The sequence below is a fragment of the Sinocyclocheilus rhinocerous genome, unplaced genomic scaffold, assembly GCF_001515625.1.
Source record: "Sinocyclocheilus rhinocerous isolate Xijiao unplaced genomic scaffold, SAMN03320098_v1.1 scaffold1182, whole genome shotgun sequence".
Lineage (NCBI taxonomy): Eukaryota > Metazoa > Chordata > Actinopteri > Cypriniformes > Cyprinidae > Sinocyclocheilus > Sinocyclocheilus rhinocerous.
In genome coordinates, this window is record NW_015624203.1 from 501,032 (window position 1) to 518,589 (window position 17,558).

Genomic DNA, 17,558 nt, shown 5'->3' on the forward strand with positions numbered 1-17,558 from the left:
TACACTGAAAAAAATGTTTCATTCATCCAATTAAAAAATTTTTTTGGTAATGATTCACATCTATATTTTTTTAACTTGAGCCAATGAAAAATAAATAACTTGCCCGTAGGGCAAAAATAAATAAATAATAAATAAAAAATTGAAAAACAAATAACTTGCCCTTAGGGCAAGTTATTTACAGTGGGTACGGAAAGTATTCAGACCCCCTTAAATTTTTCACTCTTTGTTATATTGCAGCCATTTGCTAAAATCATTTAAGTTCATTTTTTTTCCTCATTAATGTACACATAGCACCCCATATTGACAGAAAAACACAGAATTGTTGACATTTTTGCAGATTTATTAAAAAAGAAAAACTGAAATATCACATGGTCTTAAGTATTCAGACCCTTTGCTGTGACTCTCATATATTTAACTCAGGTGCTGTCCATTTCTTCTGATCATCCTTGAGATGGTTCTACACCTTCATTTGAGTCCAGCTGTGTTTGATTATACTGATTGGACTTGATTAGGAAAGCCACACACCTGTCTATATAAGACCTTACAGCTCACAGTGCATGTCAGAGCAAATGAGAATCATGAGGTCAAAGGAACTGCCTGAAGAGCTCAGAGACAGAATTGTGGCAAGGCACAGATCTGGCCAAGGTTACAGAAAAATTTCTGCTGCACTTAAGGTTCCTAAGAGCACGGTGGCCTCCATAATCCTTAAATGGAAGACGTTTGGGATGACCAGAACCCTTCCTAGAGCTGGCCGTCCGGCCAAACTGAGCTATCGGGGGAGAAGAGCCTTGGTGAGAGAGGTAAAGAAGAACCCAAAGATCACTGTGGCTGAGCTCCAGAGATGCAGTCGGGAGATGGGAGAAAGTTGTAGAAAGTCAACCATCACTGCAGCCCTCCACCAGTCGGGGCTTTATGGCAGAGTGGCTCGACGGAAGCCTCTCCTCAGTGCAAGACACATGAAAGCCTGCATGGAGTTTGCTAAAAAACACCTGAAGGACTCCGAGATGGTGAGAAATAAGATTCTCTGGTCTGATGAGACCAAGATAGAACTTTTTGGCCTTAATTCTAAGCGGTATGTGTGGAGAAAACCAGGCACTGCTCATCACCTGTCCCAACAGTGAAGCATGGTGGTGGCAGCATCATGCTGTGGGGGTGTTTTTCAGCTGCAGGGACAGGACGACTGGTTGCAATCGAGGGAAAGATGAATGCGGCCAAGTACAGGGATATCCTGGGCGAAAACCTTCTCCAGAGTGCTCAGGACCTCAGACTGGAACTAAGGTTTACCTTCCAACAAGACAATGACCCTAAGCACACAGTTAAAATAACGAAGGAGTGGCTTCACAACAACTCTGTGACTGTTCTTGAATGGCCCAGCCAGAGCCCTGACTTAAACCCAATTGAGCATCTCTGGAGAGACCTAAAAATGGCTGTCCACCAACGTTTACCGTCCAACCTGACAGAACTGGAGAGGATTTGCAAGGAGGAATGGCAGAGGATCCCCAAATCCATGTGTGAAAAACTTGTTGCATCTTTCCCAATAAGACTCATGGCTGTATTAGATCAAATGGGTGCTTCTACTAAATACTGAGCATTTTTCAGTTTTTCTTTTTTAATAAATCTGCAAAAATGTCAACAATTCTGTGTTTTTCTGTCAATATGGGGTGCTGTGTGTACATTAATGAGGAAAAAAAATTAACTTAAATGATTTTAGCAAATGGCTGCAATATAACAAAGAGTGAAAAATTTAAGGGGGTCTGAATACTTTCCGTACCCACTGTATATGTATGTGTGTGTTTTTATTATTTATTTTTATATATTATTTTGTTTTTATTTAATAATAATAAGTACATGGCTCTTCCTGTCCTCCTCTACACGGCAACCAACTTAACCATCCAAAAATATTGGCTACATAATTTCTTTAAATGGGTGGGCTGATTTAAATAGCAGACAACAACTTGAAGGAAAAACCTCTATCAGGCTTTGGCATCAAATGTATACATATTTGCCAACAATTTTGCTGAAGTACTAGGAAATAAAATGCCATATGCCCATAATGAAACCACTTGCAAGTCCGATTTACACATAGTGAAACTAAGGAATGAAACACAATCACACGCAAATAACACTATGCACAATGATGGGTTTGTGCAATTATCAAACTCAGGGCCCACATTTTCTTTTGGCTAGACAGCCACCAAAACTGCACCTGACAAGTGTTCATGATTTATGCTGTCAGTTAGCACACAGAAAGCTTTTTTTAAACACAAACAAGTTTTATAGGTGCAGAGATGCTTTATTGTGTGGTAAGGTAGGCTACACTGCTTTGAACGAACGAAACACATTTAACACAGAGGGTTAGCCGCTATATGCTAACTAAGCAAGAATCTCTCATTTGGAACCCATTAGCTGATTTAACATCCCGCTGTGCTGAGGAATGTCGTATTTACCACCAAAATTGCCAATTCAAAGGTTTTAAAACAAGTTACGTTCAACATAAAGCTGATTGTTTGTTTTTCAGATGATCTAACTGCCACTGAAGGAAGAAAAAGATGGTTCCATTTTAACATTCAGCATTTCTTGACTATTGCTTATATGCTGCTCATTTCATGAGACCAATCAAAGAAATATGAATAGGAGAACTCATAATGTTTAATATGGCTGAATAAATGAGAATGAAAGAGCCAGTTAACTAGTTTGAGGCATTGAGGCAATATCGGTTTGTTTACTCTGAATGTGCATGTTCATTAGCTGGAGCAACTTAAAAAAAAAATTTTTTTTTTGGTGAGATTTGTGCAAATATGTATAACATATATTATTGTAAAATTATATATAATAACAGTTTGGGCTCCTTGTTCAGCTATGTATCTGCATCTGGTATTCCAATCTCTACTTGTAACCTGGAAATGAACAGCAATTTTTATATAGAGAATTATTTTTTCTCACTTTTCATTCAAAATGCTTCTAAAATAATTTGTATTTTTTATTTCCTCTAAGTCAGCTATGCAGTTTGGCCAAAATCTCATTTAAACATGGAAATAAACAGATATCTGAAAATTATTTTGTACATTTTCCCACTTTTCATTCAAAATAATGTTAATTTTTTACAGACTGTGTACTGTATTAGAAAAATCCAAAATTTTACGCAAAGCATTTTCACTTGTGGTCTGAGATTCGGACCCCACTGTAGGTACTTGTTTGCCTCTCATCTGATCTCACCTAGGCCAGCATGTGATTCAGGACCACTGCTGTTTTCATTTATATTTTTATTTCATCTCTCTCCAACCAATCCATTTGTCATTTTTTAGTACCTGCTCCCTTATCTTTGATCATCTTCACCATCTCACTCCAATATCTCCATCTATTCCTGCCATAATCCAGTTCTTCACACAGTGGCTTCTGGGATTTGTCAGTGACACACACGCATAAATTACACACATATTCAGTAGTCATGGAAACCCTTTCCTATAAGCACAGGCATTATTAACTGAAAGTGGGTGTTTGAGGAAAGAGAAAGTCTGAGTTTAGTTACTGTTATAATGCAGTCCTCTTTTTTCTGAACAAAAATAGATGAATGCATAAAAACAGTACAGTGTTTTATTACATACACTAAATGTTAAATAGCTGAATATTGATAGCACTTTCGGTTTCTCTATTAGACCAAAAAACAAAACAAATTACATCAATGCAGTTCTTTTGGCATACAAAACATAGGCAATGCAGGATTATATCCAAATTACACCACATATAGAACTTGATTAACTGGTAAAAGTTAGTAATCTGAACAACTTTAAATTAAAAGTGCACTTTAGGTGCTACATTTTTAAATAACAAGAAAAGACATCACAAATGCAAAGATCACAGCACAACCACTGGTCTCCATGCGTTTGTATGAGCAATATTATTCTATTGGATCTGTGCAGTGGAATAAGCCATATGACATCCTTAATTTCCTGTTTCTGTTTTCCAAGCTCATTTAATTTGGTGATCCAATAGAACCAGTATGAACTGGTACTTCAAAACAGGATCCTACTTAAAGCTAACCCACAGTTTACCTGATTAGATTGACAATACAGCATTTTTACTGATTGATTACATAAGCATTCTAACGGAGTAAAGCAGCTTTTTTAAATGATTTATATACATGTAAAAATGGCATTCTGATTGTATAATTAATTGTCAAAGGCAACTCAAGGGTGTTGCTGATTCTGGACTCAGGGTCACATTGTAACAGATGGGAACATGCTTGGTATTCAGAATGGATTTATTCTTTGACCTTTAAATGTTAACTCAAAGGAACACCCTCTGAGGTGATTTAAGACTTTGGTAGTAAAATGGAGCATGATTTAAACATTCCCTACAGTTTAAGAGCAAATGCTGCACTTAATTTTGTCCATATTGTAATCAGCAGAAAGGACAAACAAAATGGCCAGACAGTAAAAAAAATCTTTTCAATCTGATTTTAACAAAATAAGTTGCTGTGGTTTCAAGCTTTTGGATTGTTTAAGCTAAACAAACTTTGGTCCACTTTAAAATATTAAGGAAATGTAAAATGTGAGCATTTGTGCACTCTTTTGAAATAAATTAGTTTGTTAAGCAAGGATGCATTAAATTGATCAAAAGTGTCAGTAAAGACATTTGTCATGTTACAAATCGTTTCAATTTCAAATAAATGCTTGATTTTTTTACTTTCTATTCATCAAAGAATCCTGAACAAATGCATCATGGTTTCCACAAAAATATTAAGCATTAATATTACAATTCAGCTTTGCAATCACATAAATAAATGCATTTTAAAATATATTGAAATAGAAAACGGTTACTTTCAACTGTAATAATAGTTCACAATATTACTGTTTTTAACGTATTTTGATCAAATAAATGCAGCCTTGGTGAGCAGAAGAGACTTATTTTAAAAACAATTAATGAATTATAAAAAATATGGTAGTATGCAAAAAAAAAAAAAAGATATTGATGAAATAGCTTGTTTCTGAGAACTGTTTTAAAATAATCTAAGCACAAATCGAAACTACATAATTTAAATGAAATGAATCTACTGACATATTCAATAAAGTCCTGAATTACTGACTCAATAAATAGTTGTGCTGAATCAATAGATGCCATTACAGAAAAGATTGTGATCTTATATGAAATGTACATTTGAAACATGCGTTCATAAACATCTACATAACCTGACAAAGAGTATACTGACATTAATTCAGGATTTTTAAACTCGGATCCCCCCCCCCAAACAAACAAAAGCTCAGTGGTGAATAGAGAACCAGTGCAGTCTCCCATCAACACCTTTGGCTTGATCATGCTTATACTACGGGGCCGTTGAATGCTTGAATCTGATTGGCTGACGAACGTTCTGAGGTGTGCAATTATTTTCAGGGAAACGCACGGCGAACGTAGTTCCAGGCAGCTCTCTTGACCGCATTACAGTTCCATATCACTTCGCATAGTTAACTGTAATAACGGAAATTAGCATACAGTACCTATACAGCACACAGGAATTACTGCAATCACACGTGCTCGCACTACGGTGTGGTAACCGTAGTATAAGCGGAATAATTGACTATTATTCCTTACATATATTATCACAAAAACGTTACATCATCCTGTGACTGCACCCAACGCCAGTGTGCGTCATACTCCAGTTGAACTTTGCCGTTCATTTTGCAGCTCTCCAACTCAACTTTACCATTCTTGTAGGGTTTCATTTTAGGGCTCAGATTCTTCCCCAGCTTCTCAGCGAGACAAGCCCTGGGTGAATCTGGTCTGACCATTTGCTTCACTGCTTTGTCCAGGATTCCATTGGTCTTGTTGGGCTGGTATGGTCTCGCTGTATCAGACGGTGCTTTATTCCAAACCTGAGCTTCTTCTTTAGGGGCATCGGACTTGACTTGTGGAGATCTGGTTCCAGATCCAGTGGAACTTCCCACTCCTCCTCCAGTACCTCTGGAGCCATCTGTCACCATAGGGGTGGCACAGAGTATTGAATCAGTTCCACTAGAGGGGCAGTACTCATCCAGGTCATCAGCTAATGTGTCCAGATAGCTGCCAATGGAAATGTTGTCCAGCTTGTCATGGGGGTCCTGCAGACTGCTCCAGCTGCCCCTCCATGAGGTGTCGGGACCCTCCCCTAAGCTGAACTGGCTGCTGGTCAGGCTGCTGCAGCGACTGGTGAGTGCACCACGCTCTTCCACCCTCATGAAGTGCTAGCAACTGGTTCAAGATCTTGACATCTGCTGCTCGTAGATGAGCCTGAGTAGAGGAAATACACATGGATATCAAGAAATTTTTCAACAATCATAACTAGTTAAACGAATGTACACGCTACACTTTTCTTCATTGGAATCTATAGTTCCATGAATAACCTTTAACATCCATGGAACTTTTCCATTGCATGCACAAAAGGTTCTTCATAGTAGAAAAAGGTTCTTTAAATTATTAAAATGTTCCTCACAATAAGAAAATCAGGGTTCTTTTAAGAACTGTTCACTGAAAGGATCTTTAGGGAACCCAAAACTGTTCTTCTCTTGCATCGTGGTGAAAACCCTCTTTCGGAAATTTTAATTTTTAAAACTGTACGAAGGAATAGTACACCCAAAAATGGAAATTCTGTCATCTCATGCATATTTGCATATATTAAAACATTGCAATGTGCCCAATTTGAATATGCGAATATTCAAATAATGTGAATGAGATTTGATTTGCTAGAGGAAATTAGTTATTTGGTCTGTTCCTTACACAAAGCTATTGTATGGCTCTAAAAGACTTGGAATATAGTCGTATGGGCCACTTTGTGGTGCTTTTTTGTCATTTAGGAAGTGTGACAACTTTAATAAATGCTCTAAATGCGTTCTGATTAGTGCTGATTGTTGTATTAAGTCTGGGGTTCACAAGCATGACTGGAGTCCTGTGCTGACTGCAGAGCCGGAGGTCCATTACTGTAAATGCTGTTGACATTTATAGATCTTCCTGACAATATCCATTCCTGTGAAGCACTCTTCTCTTCCTATTTCCCACAGCAAATAGCCTGAGCAATTTTCATCTGACACATCTAAACTTAATGTTTAAATAAAAGTAAAACTGTAGCAAAAGAATGAATGGACTTCTGGGGGTAATGAATATTAATAACTATAATCTGCTTGAATTAAAAATGAAATTAAAGTCAATTAAGTATCCATCCACCTAAATGATCAATATAGTTTGATAGATAGATAGATAGATAGATAGATGTTATATATGCTCAACATTCACATGATTAGCTTCCTCTTGGGCTTCCTGGGGCCAAATTAAGAGTAAAAATGGATGCTATTGACTCTTTAGTTGGTCTTTTGACTTTTGATTAGATCATGCTTTTGTAATGTATTCTCATTTTATAACATATATCTGTCAAACATTTCTTTAGAAATATGTTATGAAGCTTCATTTGGCAGCAGCAAAGCATTTTTGTCAGGAAGTTAGACATTTACCACATGTAACATGATATACAAAGTCCTGAACTCTTCTGACTAACTGAACAGCTCTCCAGCCCATAAAACGGTGCTCATCAAATAGTCAGTGCTTCCTCTGAAAGCCACAGTACTTTGGCTCCCACAATCCCTGCCGGATACTGCCCTGTCTGCACCCCATCAGCTACGGTCACACAGCGCTTCTTAAAGGAACAGTTCACCCAAAAAGTTAAATTCTGTCATTTCATTTACTTACCCTCAAGTCGTTCTGAAACTCATATTACTTACTTTTGTGGAACACAATGGAAACCGACATTCTCAGTCATCATTAATTTTCACTACATCTTTTTTTTTTCCATACAGTAAAAGTGAATGATGACTGAGGCTGTGATTCTGCCTTGCCTAACTTCTCCTTTTGTATTGCACAGAAGAAAAATAAGAAACACACTGGTTTGGAACAACCAGAAAGAAAGAAAGAAAATTACAAAATTTTCATTTTCAAATTAATTAAAGGGTTAGTTCACCCAAAAATGAAAATTGGCTTGTGTTTTACTCACCCTTGAAGCATCCTAGGTGTGTAAACACTTTTATATCACTTCCGCCAACTGTCATACGCGGATGACGTAGCACGTCGGCGTTGCGTGACTAGTGACGAATGAGGCGAGAGAACAAAACAAAACGCCGGTCACGAATTAGAAGTACAAACCGAAGATTTGCAAAGAAAAATGTCGGAGGAGTTCGATATAAACCAAGAGTAGACTGGTTTTCCTTTGCTAAAGTAAGGAAACTTTGCTTCCTTTGCTCCTATAAACAAACTCGTGAGACTAGCGTATCTCAGAGACAAGCGCTGCACATACGTCATACGCCTTCCACCGGAACGCCTTCCCCGTATGACAGAAAACGCTTGACAGTCATTATTACCTCTTCATTGGTCGACATTTTATTCCATAACGTTACACAGTTTTGATGCTGTTTTATGTCTGATGATCATGTTAGAATACATGTGGAAGCATCTGTTGTTTCGTTTTTTCTTCTCTTGTGTTTTTTTTTGTGGAAATTCTGTACAGAAGATGTGTAATAGCGGCCCCAACATTCTCGGAGCACAAGTATAGCTCAAATATATTTAGAAGTATATGTCAAGTATACTTAAATGTCATTTTAAGTATATTTCTGAGTTTAAGTATATTTCTGAGAAGTACATAAAGCCCATGTCTGAGAAGTACATAAAAATTAGACTGAAAGTATACTTTCCTATTTTTAGTTTAAAAGAAGTATACTAATAGCACACTTGAATAAACTTCTTTTTCGTAAGGGAAGTGAGAGAAAAGTGTTTATTACGTTTGAAATATGGATATTTTTCTTACAAAAACGCATGGGTTCACTACACAAGGCCTTTATTCACCCCCCCGGAGCCGTATGAGGCACGTTTTGTTATGAATTCGCACACTTTATTTGACGACTTGTGGACTGTTCAACTGCAACACCCGCTGACTGCAATGATAGAGCTTGGAATAGCCAGGACAATTTTTAATATAACTCCGACTGGATTCGTCTGAAAGAATAAAGTCATATACACCTAGGATGCTTCGAGGGTGAGTAAAACACAAGCCAATTTTCATTTTTGGGTGAACTAACCCTTTAACTTTTTGACACAAATTGTGACCATTTCTGATTAAAAGGAAGATGTCTATTTTATTAGATTAATGTGCTAAATGCCAATAGATTCAGGACCAGCTTGAGAACAGGATGGGATAAATCAGTTTAAGTGTACTGGGCCTGCCATAAATGGACAGCATACTCTTATGCTATACATCCAGTCATCTGGGTAATTTAAAGGCCATAGTGCACTGTTGACGTCAACCACACTAATTACAGTACAAAAAAACAAAAGGGACCATTTCGGTAAAAGAGAGCGTGGGATACAAAAAGAACAAACGAGGCACGGAGAGGGGGAGGGGAAATCGAGCTGAATTTAGAAGGCAAAGATAAACAAGCATTTTTACAGCAAATAGGAAAAGTTGTAAATACATAGGCTAAAAGACGAGAGAGATTCAGAGAACAGATTGCAACAGCTCTGCTCTGGTGTGGGTTGGGTTGGGTTCATGCCGGCAACCCAGTCTGAGTTGCTGAGACTAATGAACACACTCGTAAATATTCTCCCTGTCTTAACATTGATGTGGTAAGCGCTGATCTGGCTGTGCCCAACTCCATCTCTATATATGCATTAGGAACTGGATGAATCAAACAAACACTACTGTTCAAAAGTTTGGAGTCGGGTTGGATTTTTTAAATGTTTTTGTTTCTTATGTTCACCAAGGCTGCATTTTTTAAAATCAAAACAGTAAAATACTGTGAAATATTATTACCATTTAAAATAACTGTTTACTGGGTACCTTTGGATATCAGTTCAAATTCTAAGAAGTTTAACTAAAATAACTCGGTTGCCTTGAGGTCGTAGTATTTTGTTTGTCCAAAGAAGTTCAAGTGACAACAATGTTAAAGGAACAGTTTACCTATAAATGAAAATTCTGTCATTATGTCATCCCAAACCCTTGTGACTTTATTTCTTCTGTGAAACACAAAAGGAGAAATTTTGGAATACGTACTGGTTGCTTATTGACAACTGACTTAAAGGAACACTCCACTATTTTTGAAAATAGGCTCATTTTCCAACTCCCCTAGAGTTAAACAGTTGAGTTTTACCATTTTCGAATCCATTCAGCCGATCTCTGGGTCTGGCGGTAGCACTTTTATCTGTAGCTAAGCATAGATCATTGAATCTGATTAGACCGTTAGCATCTCGCTCAAAAATGACCAAAGAGTTTCTATATTTTTCTATATTATTCCTGAAAATAGTCCCCAGCTAGGTAATAGGAAAAATATTGAAACTCTTTGGTCATTTTTGAGCGAGATGGTAACGGTCTAATCAGATTCAATGATCTATGCTAAGCTACAGCTAAAAGTGCTACCGCCAGACCCGGAGATCGGCTGAATGGATTCGAAAACGGTAAAACTCAACTGTTTAACTCTAGGGGAGTTGGAAAATGAGCCTATTTTCAAAAATAGTGGAGTGTTGTGCACAAAAGTACAATAAAAGTATTACACAAGTTGTCCAATATCTTTGAAAGCCAAAATGATAGCTCAGATCATTATTCACTGACAATATTCCCTTCCAGGTTTTTCACAAATAAAGAAAGCCATACGGGTTTGGAATGACATGAGTATGAGTAAATAATGACCGAATTATCAGACATATTTCTGGGTGAACTATTTCTTAAAATAGACCTTATAAAATGCTATATAAATGAAAACAATGTCATTGTAACCCCATGCAATACAGTGCACTGAAATAATCGTATATAGCTTCCATCCTTCCACACGAGCCACACAGTGACCCACAGACTCTCCTTAGGGAGAACATTCCAGTGTCTGAGGCTCACACTGGAGATTCTCAAAGCCAGAAGAATTCCATTTTCACATTCCTTAAAACCAAAGCTCATATGTCTTGTGTTCTAATCCCTGGAATTCTGGAGAGCTCATTTTCCATGCTGTGGTGTCCTGCTCTGTTAAGTATCACACCACACCATAGCTCTGTGTGCGTGTTAAAAGGAATACATTATCACTCAGTAGTAGTGTTACAATAGGCACAGATATATTATAATATTATACAGCAGCATTCAGTTTATTTTGCAATAATGCAAAGAAAGCCCTTCAAAGATGAGGAGGCTTTAAGCATGCAGCCAGGTATGTGAAAAACACAGACACTGCCATTTCTGCCCATTCCATTGTGAAATACTGTAATAAGTAAAGCTGCTGCATAAAAATTTTAGACAAACTAATCAGTTAAAGTAATAGTTCACCCAAAAACTATGTTGAATATGTTCAAGTACACACAAGGTGCGTGTATTTAAACTTGCCGTATCACACATCCATCACATGGATAGTCATAGTCATATAAACTATGATTATGGTGCTCATTTTACAGTCAGGGTTAAAAATTAAAAGTACAGGGGACAAAAATGCACCAGATATTCATGTGTTATTATTAGTATTTTGTATTCTATTCTATTCCAGTTACGCACCTCTGCAGAGACCATAGTGACCCGTAGATAGTTTTGGATGATTAAAAACTTAAGTCAGCTGTATAAACAGTGAAAATGAAGAAAACACTCCCAAACTTTTCAAAACTGGAATTCTGCCATTACGGTAGACATTAGAGAGCTATGCAACATAGTAACTGGTGAGTTATTTAAAATCTAGCAGAATATTTATTGTACTATCATTTTTTTTGTTCATTATTTAAAGCTACTTTACTGTATTTAATGTTAAATTGAATGTAATAATTGTTCAGATATAGAATTGCATTCAGTTGATTGATTCAATCAATAAATATACAGTAAATGTGCGTCATTATAAAAGTAAAAAAATGCTCTTGAAAATCAATTTATGGGGTAAGTGATTAATTTTCAGGTGCACTATAGTTCAAAAGTTTGGGGTTGGTAAGATTATTTAATGTTTTTGAAAGAAGCTCACCAAGGCTGCATTTGTTGAATCAAAAATACAATAAAAACAGTAATATTGTGAAATATTATTATATGTTTTTATTTTTTATATTGTAAAATTGCAGTTTATTCCTGTGATGACAAAGCTGAATTTTAAGCAGCCATTATTGCAGTCTTCAGTGTCACATGATCCTTCATAAATCATTCTAATATGCTAATTTGGTGCTCAAGAAACATTTCCTATTATTATCAATGTTAAAAACAGTTGTGCTGCTTAATAATTTTGTAACATTTATTTGAAATACATATCTTTTGTAACACTTAACACTTTTGATCAATTTAATGAATCCTAGCTTAATAAACGTATTAAATTCTTTCGAAAAATTTCTGACTCAAAACTTTTAAACGGTAATGTATATGTGCATAATGAAACAGCAACACATTTCGAAGGCATCACAGTTTACACTCTTTCTGTACTCATTTAACTTTTTTCTACTCAAACAGAAATACGCCACTGCTCTCTCTCTCTCTCATCTAGCACGACACATTCTATCTCTCTGCATTCCTTCCTAACCTCTATGTCCTCCCACTCTCCCTTTCACCATTACTGCTTCTCTCTTTCTCCCTCCCTCATTTCCCCTCTCCTCTCGTTCTTTCAGACTGGAAGAGTCATCTCCCTTTCCTCCATCTGTCAGCACACACACCATCCCCTGTGTTTCTCATCTGTGTCAGGCAGGGAGAGAGAGGTGCATTCACTGGGGGCCAAGATGCTCAAAGTCATCAAGGACACATCTCTCATTCTATCTTCACGCAGATCACATGTGACATAAATAACAAGCTGTTTGATTTCCCAGTTACTTCCGATGTTTTAAAGTCAGGTAACAATCATTTTTGTAATGATATGCAAGTCATTTTTTTTTCTGTCTCACACTATACTGTTGCGTGTGAATGAATGGTGTGTGTGTGTGTGTGTGTGTGTGTGTCACTAGACTGCAGCAATCCGGGTCACAATATCACAGTGTGGTGGTAAAGTTCAATGACAGTTGGCTTGCTGTAGCTCATGACTATTTGGGAACAGTGTGAAATGGCATCAGGAGAACACTGAAACTCTAAATCAATTCTCTAACACCCCATCTACTCTAGAACAAGCTATGTTGTGAAATTACCTGGAAGCCGCTAGCCATTTACTTCCAATGTTTTAAAGTCAGGTAACAATCATTTTTGTAATGATATGCAAGTCATTTTTTTTTCTGTCTCACACTATACTGTTACGTGTGAATGAATGGTGTGTGTGTGTGTGTGTGTGTCTGTCACTAGACTGCAGCAATCCGGGTCACAATATCACAGTGTGGTGGTAAAGTTCAATGACAGTTGGCTTGCTGTAGCTCATGACTATTTGGGAACAGTGTGAAATGGCATCAGGAGAACACTGAAACTCTAAATCAATTCTCTAACACCCCATCTACTCTAGAACAAGCTATGTTGTGAAATTACCTGGAAGCCGCTAGCCATGTTGTACCACAACTGCAAGTGTTTTACTGCCATGAATTTGAACTATACTCAGTTATTGCCAGGGCTTTTCAAACTTTTCCATGCCATGGACTCTGCCTAATATGATGATCCCCTTGTGAGGGATTCCTTTCCAAACATATAAAAGTAGCTATAGATATTTTAATGTATGAAGACCTATGTTCAAGACATTGCACAAAAATATTAGGCATTTTTAGTTTGTATTTCTAACTGTTAAAAAACAGGGCTGTCAATAGAATAAATACACTATCGTTCAAAAGTTTGGGGTCGGTAAAATGTTTTAATATTTTTGAACAAACTCTGTTCAAAAATACTGTAAAAATCATATCATTACAATTGAAAATAACTGTCTTCTATTTTTATATAATTTAAAATGTAATTTATTCCTGTGATGGCAAAGCTGATCATTTAGCCTGTCTTCAGTGTCAAATGATCCTTCAGAATGGTTAATGTTGAAAACAACTCTGTTGCTTAATATTTTTTTGGAAATAATGACACACTTTTTGTTCTTTGATGAATAGAAAGAATAGAACAGCATTTATTTAAATTAGATTTTTTTGTAACAATGTAAAAGTCTTTACTGTCACTTTTGATTTGACCGGTAGTGTATATAATATTGAAAATGACAATAAAACTTGATTAATATAACATAGAAATAGAAATTAGATTGAAATCACAATAATGTAAATCATAATAATAAAATAAAAAATTATAAGAATTATATTCCTCTTAATTTCTGTGGATCACCTTGCAATCTCCTTCTCTGTATTTCTGTACATTTCCGTTTCAAGCCTGTAAACCATATGTCAATTTTAGTTCTAGATGTTTTACACAAAGAGTACAATTACTTGTTTTGTTGAACTACAGTTTGCCAAAGCATACCGATAATAAACACATATTTAGACAAAAATGTCAAGATGTTGCTTTTAGCACCCTTCACCTTTTTATCTGAAACCACATATAGGCTTGTCTACACAGATATTGGCTGATGCAGTAAACCACTGGCATGTTAAGATCATCACAGAGGTATCCTCAGCAAATTAATAACACTGCTTTCCAAAAATCAGAAATGCAACTGGCAGTAGCATAATCCATGAAAGCTTTGGGGCCTTTTACAAAGTCTCCCACTCAGTAAAGAACACCATAGCAACAACATCAGGGTCCATTTGCTTAATGGCTCTGCATTCCACAGTGAAACAAGCTCATTTCCCTAACTACAACAATTCTTTATACAACCGAGGACGTATCCGCCCCAAGAGTTTAAAGTTACAGTATGAAGCATGAACACTGAAAACAGCAGCAATTCTTTTACCACAACTCAAGCCACTCCTTCACTTTAACATCATCACAGACATGTGGTTGCAAGCAATTCATCTGTTCATTAAAAACATCATTGCTTGTATGACAGTTTTAGGGTCTTGTTTCAATGCACTATTTACTGTTTGGCATACTGTGAGAAATTATTTTGCTTCTGGATGATTTGGTTTGTGGAATGTGGTTTGGGACCCTTCAAAATGAGAAAACAACAACATGCTGCAGGCTTCTTCTTGAGAGTTATGTTATGAAAAGATACAATCATAATCAGTATATAAGAACTTTACACTGGAATTTTTTATGGATATGTGACAGAAAAAACAAGGAATCAAAAAAGCCAGAGGCTTTATTCTTCATCAAAAAGGAGAAAACAAACTCACTGTGTAGCGTATCTGCTATGAGAGTCATCCACACACATTTATATAACTAGCACATACACACATTTTTTTTTGTTGACTGTTGTCACACCCTTCATTCATTTTATGCAGAGTGAATTTTAAGATATAGAGTATAAATGTGAGGTTATCAAATACAAGTTTAGAAATCGATAACCATAAGAATAAATTTGATGGAAGTAAATGAAATGGATTTATTAATTTAGTAGCAATCGAGATGTAGGATTGGCTCTTACCATCTCCATTTTAAGTTTTCGGATCTTCTCATCCAGGCCCTTCTTCTCAGTCTCATTATTGTCAGTCTGATGATGAGAGATCATTTTGTGCTCCTCTCTCATCCACTTCAAGAGCCCCTCTGGGGTCTTTCTCCCAACTTTCAACTCCAGATCCTTTAAATCTGGGACTGATTCACACATAGTGCTCTCCTCCATGATTATAAAAATTATCTATTTAAAAGAAAAGAGGGAAAAAAGAAAGGAAATGCTTATTGCTCTGGATTCAAAAATGTAGCTCCTTGACTAAGTTATGATTAGCACTGATATACAGTATTATGCCTAAAAAAAATCTTACGCAACACCCTGTGATTATTTGTAAAGATATAACTGATATGTCTGATCCAAAATAAAATAAAATAAAACAACAACAACACGTCACATGCGTTAACTGAGCTGAGCTCATCATCACACATGAGAGTGACATACCTGATTATTATTCTAAACATTCACACGACTGTTTCCTTTCCCAAATGCAGCCTATATGATCTCCTTCAGTGGGAAAGACAGACCACCTGAGCATGATGCGAGTCTCTCTGAAGATTCGTCGTTCAAATGTATCCGATCTGCGTGCTGTTCAAACTCCTCGGCTGTGCTGATGATGCCGTGACCGTGATGAGGTAAACTGTGGATGTGATGCTCGGAGCTGAAGTCAGGTTTGGACAGGAGCTCTCTTCAAACTGAATGTCTGTCCTGATGTGCTTGAATCACACGGCTGATCTGAATTCCACCTGCATGACAGCGAGCGGAGCGCAGAAGTTCACTGCCGTAAATAACGGAGTAAACGCGACCGACGAAATGAGCAATTCACTCCCACAAGTTAAATAGGTCTACTTTATAAAACAGTCCTTGTTATACCTATATATCACATGCAATTATATAATTAATCGTGGTTACACTTTATTTAAGGTGTCCTTGTTACAGTGTAATTATACATTTAAGTACTGAGTAATATAAATTAACAACATGTAGCTACTTGGTTAGCGTTAGTTGCAAGTAATTATGAATAATTTACTGTTATTAATATAGTAAGCACATGTAACAAGGACACTGTAAAGTCAGAACAGTAAATGGTGAGTCGTCACTATATGTTTCCATACTAATGAAAAAAAGTTGTGGTCTGTGGTCCATATTACCACATGGCTGATATGCTTAGTCTGTTTTGTGTGTAGTTACATATAGAAATTAAATGCAGATTTACACAAGAATTATGAGTCCTTATTCTGCCCTGTGTCTCACTTATGTTCTCTCAGGGCCAAGACCATGTCAAGATGACATCATTAAACATCTGCTGGCTGCACAAAGAGGATCCCCCTCTGTTATCATGGACAAAAACAGAACAGGCGCGTGAGGAGAACAATCTCACACAACAGACCCATATTTCCAGTCTGAGGTAAAGTGTCACTGTTCATTCATGTACTTTAAAATGGGAGCTTAATATATAGCACTGCAAGATGACATCATTAAACATCTGCTGGCTGCACAAAGAGGATCCCCCTCTGTTATAATCATCATGGACAAAAACAGAACAGGCGCGTGAGGAGAACAATCTCACACAACAGACCCATATTTCCAGTCTGAGGTAAAGTGTCACTGTTCATTCATGTACTTTAAAATGGGAGCTTAATATATAGCACTGACTCCACCTTGAAAGTTCTTTTGTCATGATATGAACCTATTACCAGCCAGATGGTAATATGTAAATATTTAAAAATTTAAATGACATCTAGGCTATATGCATCTGCTTAAAGATACTGTGTCATGGCTCTGAAGATATTTTTGACAAAGACGATGAACAACATTGGGAAATTCATTTTTATCAACCTGTTTTCATGTATGGATTACTTGGATGATGCAAAAAGATTTTTCCATGATCTAAGACCCACAATTCCTATGCATGTCACTGTTGTCTCTTTGTTTTCTCTATATTTAAAGAAAGGATTCATCCTAGTGTTCATGATGGAAATTGCACCTAAAAAGAAAATCAACTGACTTATTAAAACTGAGACTTTTATGTAGAATTGCTTAAAAAGATCAAGATAATTTTTTCATATATTAAAAAAATGACTCACTGCGACATATTAATAA

At 36.6% G+C, this 17,558-nt stretch overlaps 1 pseudogene; it reads right to left on the reverse strand.

The window, feature by feature from the left end:
* Nucleotides 1-5,583: 5,583 nt before the first annotated feature.
* LOC107738941 (leucine rich adaptor protein 1-like) lies at nt 5,584-16,176 on the reverse strand (annotated as a pseudogene).
* Nucleotides 16,177-17,558: the final 1,382 nt, after the last annotated feature.